This window comes from Bos grunniens, chromosome 3, assembly GCF_055505025.1.
Source record: "Bos grunniens cultivar Pamir isolate PY7600 chromosome 3, Bosgru_T2T1.0, whole genome shotgun sequence".
In the NCBI taxonomy this organism is placed as follows: Eukaryota; Metazoa; Chordata; class Mammalia; order Artiodactyla; family Bovidae; genus Bos; species Bos grunniens.
Genome location: NC_141167.1, coordinates 53914929 through 53919380, shown reverse-complemented (window position 1 = coordinate 53919380; position 4452 = coordinate 53914929).

Here is a 4452-nt window from a genome sequence, read left to right as displayed (position 1 = left end):
CTAACCACATGGTTAATGGTGAAGAGATTGACTTTCCAAAGAAAATACAGGGAACCTTCGCCTGAAAGGTAAGGAAATGGAAGCTGGACTGCCAATGGCAGGTGCTGACTCTAAAAGCCTTGAAAGCAGTGTGGAGACAGGTGATAGAGTTGTGGTGGGGGAAGGCTTGTCAACAGTTGGGGCCACAGGAGAAGGGTTAGCACTCGAGGGGCAAGGAGCAGCCTGGGTGAAGCCTGAAGCCATGTTAAGTCAACTGATACGGCTAGAGCTCCAGGTCTCACATGGCTGTGCTGTGAGGGAGGAACCTAGAGCTAATAAGGCAAGCAGTGGTTCTGAATCCAGGCTACAGAATGAGGACTAAATGTGGCAGCTAGTCAGAATTTGAAATGAGGTTCGGAGCAAAATGAGTCCTTTCCTAGACTCATCTTGCGCTGGCAGAGTGAATAGGAGACAGGCAAGCCTGGGAGGCCGTGGCAGTGGTCCAGGCAAGAGTTAAATGAACATAAGCAGGGAAGCAGGGAGCAGGGAGACAGGAGAGGAGCTAACGTTAAACTCTGGGCTCCTTCATCTCCTTACCCGAAAAGAACTATCTAGTCTGTTGACTTGTGCAAAGGAGGGAAACATCCTTTAATATTTAATTGGCTTCAAACAAAGATAAATAATTCCTAAGAGCTTTACTTTTCAAAGGGAGGAAACTACCTGTTGAGGGAAAATGAGCCAATGGCTCTGTAACTCATTATACACATCTATCCCATCAAATGGTTAAACTACTTTGCAGTAAAGCAGACAGAATAGAGATATTTCTGACTCATCAGGCAGGTTCTGGAGACCTCCTGGGACCCTCTGATCAGAATTCCTCTTCTTCTTACCCCATAGAACCTTGGTTCCAAGTGTCTTGCCTCTGCGTTACGTATGTGCATATTCACCACCCACTATGAGCGGGAGACCAGACACCTCTTCTTGTTGACTGCAATCATTTCTCTTACCTTTTCTCCTTCCCTTTCCTGAGCACCTCTGCCTGGACCCAAACATCATGATAGGTGCTGGAGATACAGAGATGAGTTCCAGGTAGTCCTGAACATGAGGAGGTTCTACTGTGGGAAGTGAGACATTTAACAAGCACTAGAAGAGACATCTATGCAGAATACAGTGGGAGGAGAGATATGGTGAGATCAGGAAATGCTCCATCAGAGGCAACTTGTGATATGAGTCTTAAAAGACCAGCAGCCAGAGAGATGGGCAGGAGAGAGAAAAAGCATTGAGTGGGAAGGACTCAGGCAGGGAAGTGTTCTACTGTGGGGGAGGCCATCACAGCTTTGACCTCATGGGTGTCTACAGAAATACATATCCATTTCTTTTAGATCACTTTCAGAGCAGCTCCCAGCCATGCTGGCACTGAGACATCATGGACAGGAGCCTTTCATATATTCTTAGTTAATTCTTACTACAACACCATATAATAGAAACAGTAAAAGGAACCCCAGTTTATAGAAAATGGAGGTTTAGCAAAGTGTTAGAGAGGCATGCAACTGGGAAGGGAGTAGAGGGTGGGCTTGGGAATAGTCCTGGCTTGCAAGACTTTTGCTCTAGGAGGGCATACAGCCACTGCCCCCTCTCTGCTTGCAATGATTGTCCTTTTGGAGTTGATTCAGGTTGGAGAACTGGGGACCCCTTTTCTGCCCTCAGCTATGCCACTTCTTTATTTCACTTACCAGAATCAGCCCAACAGTTTGTTTTTATTGAAGCATAGTTGATTTGCAATGTTGTATCAGTTTCAGATATACAGCAAAGTGATGCTATTCATTCTTTTTCATATTTTTTCCATTATAGGTTATTACAAAATAGCGAATAGAGTTCCTTGTGCTATACAATAGGTCCTTGTTGCTTTTCTATTGCATATATAGTAGTGTGTATATGCTAACCCCAAACTCAAATTTACCCCTTCCTGCTCCTTTCTCCTTTGGTCACCATAAGTTTGTTTTCTATGTCTATTTCTGTTTTGTAAATAAATTCATTTGTATCATATTTTAGATTCCACATGAAAAATGAATATCATGTTATTTGTCTTTCTCTTTCTTAGTATGATAACCACTAGCTCCATTAATGTTGCTGCAGATGGCATTATTTCACTTTTTAAATCAGCCCAATAGTTTTGACATTTGCGTGAAGAAACCTGTTACAGATAGTCAGATACACACACAGAATAAACCGTATGCACACAGACACACATTTGGCATAACAAGGTGAAGGTTAATCTCAAATGAAAGACTACCTAATATGAAGATTACAGGTTTATTCTTACTAAAATAAGTCAACTAAGATTCATTTCTCCTTACATTAGAGCCACTTACAAGTACATTGAAAACAAGGAGTAATCTTGTAGAAATGGAAACACTGATACTTAAAGTTATTTTTTTCTTTTAAAAATAATTATTAGCTGCAGAAAACATTTTAAACATTCCTCGAACCCCATAAAACATTGCTTTACTCACATAACTAACATGCTTATACTTCAGTGGTACGTGGCTGACATCACCAAGTCTCACCTTCAACTTAGAATTCAAGGTCGGCAGTAATTTTACTATAATCTATGTTTCTAGTTTCATTTACAGGCTACTTGTAGAGTTCTTCCTTTTTGTCCATGCTTACTTCTCTCTACCTACTTTTAGCTTTGGTCCTGCCTCCTCAATGATACCTGTTGCTATTGACAATACTGTCTGTTTTGAAAATACTCACTAGGAATCCAGAGTCTTCTGACTGAAGTTCCAATCTGGCGCATTGTGGAAGCATGTCTTTTGCCAGGGACGTGTCTACCATCTTCTTTACCCTGTAGGTGAGCCTGGCTGGAGTTGCTTCCCCTTCTGTACCTCTTATTTGATCCAGAACAGAAAATTCTAGTCTCGTGGAGGGCTTAGCTGGACAGACCCATTTGGTATCTGTCAAACCCATGCCTTGTTACTACCTCAAATAAGAATAAGAAGTGATAGTGAAAAGGTAAGGCATAAAGCAGATCAAGGTAACCCTCCTCAACGTCTTGTTTCATTCTGTTCCTTATTAAAAATGCAAGCCAGATCCTCACATCTCTTTTGAATTCCAGGGGAGGACTACGGCAGACATATGGGTTCAAGAAGTGGAAGGATATGTTTGTGACACAAGGAAAAGAGGAAACTGAAAACCAGAGCAGAACATTGCAGGGAGGGGTTACACTGTAAATCAGCTAAGAGTCACAGAAAAGAGCTTTGAAAATTCTGTGAAGCAAGAACTTAAGAGAAGGAACACAGCGGCCACCGGGTGCCAACTTGATTTTCTTTTTACGTTTAGTCAGGGGGATGATACAGACACTGTGTTTTAGCAACATGTTTGTTAAAGGCTTCTACTGCATCTTTATAAAAAGGTAGTGAAATATATATAAGTCACAACTACCAGGCAGGTCAGTTCTATCCAGATTAGCAGCTTTCTCTCACCCTACGGGGAATCCTTGCCTAGGAAACCATCTCCTGAATAATATGCTTATCAGTTTTATACTTAGCCCAGACAATAAGAGATTAAATGTATAATACATGACAGAATTAAAATTGTTTTGACAGGCTGACACCAGTAAGATTAAATTTAACATAGATAAATGTTAAGTTCTTTATTTAGGTTAATTGTTTTTTCCCCTGAGGTTGATATGATTTGGCGTACAGGATTAGAGGAAGATGCCACTGGGAATTGTAGTTTAAAACTTGCCCATTTTAAAATGCAATTAAATTTTTAAAAATTCCATATATATTTTCTATGTTGATTCTGATAAATAATTCAAATATTCAAAGTCTTGTTTTTTTCTGTTAAACCTCCTCTATGCTGACATATTTCCTTGTGTGTTTCGTGATATTTGTATAGATTATACAAATACATACTTGATGAGATGTCTACAAAGGAATATTCCCCCAAAAATATATGAATAGAAATATAGATTTGGACAAAAGCTTTTGCTCTGGATTGGTCAGATGGTCTGGGTTGAACTGGATTAAATAATAGATTAGACAAGATAAGGGGATATTAACAAATCAGAGACTAGAATTGAAAAACTTAACCAGGATGTGGCACATAAAGACAAGGAGATGAAATATATGAAAGAATGATTTAGAGCATGGAGGATAAAATAGGAGATCTATTATGTATCTAATCTAAGTCCAAAGAAAAGGAGAACAGAGGAAATACAGGAGAGGCAATAGGTGAAGAGAAAATGTCTAATCATTTTCCAGAATTGATAAAAGACATCAATTAGTACACGTAGGAAGGAGCTTGTTCACTTGGCAAAAAAAGAAAAAGAAAATCTATATCTAGACAGGTTATAGTAAAACTTCACAACCACAAAGACAGAAATAAGATTGAACAAGCAGTCAGAGACCATACAACAGAATAAAGTGAAAAACAGGAGACTTTTCAACAGCAGCATAAATAAGGAGA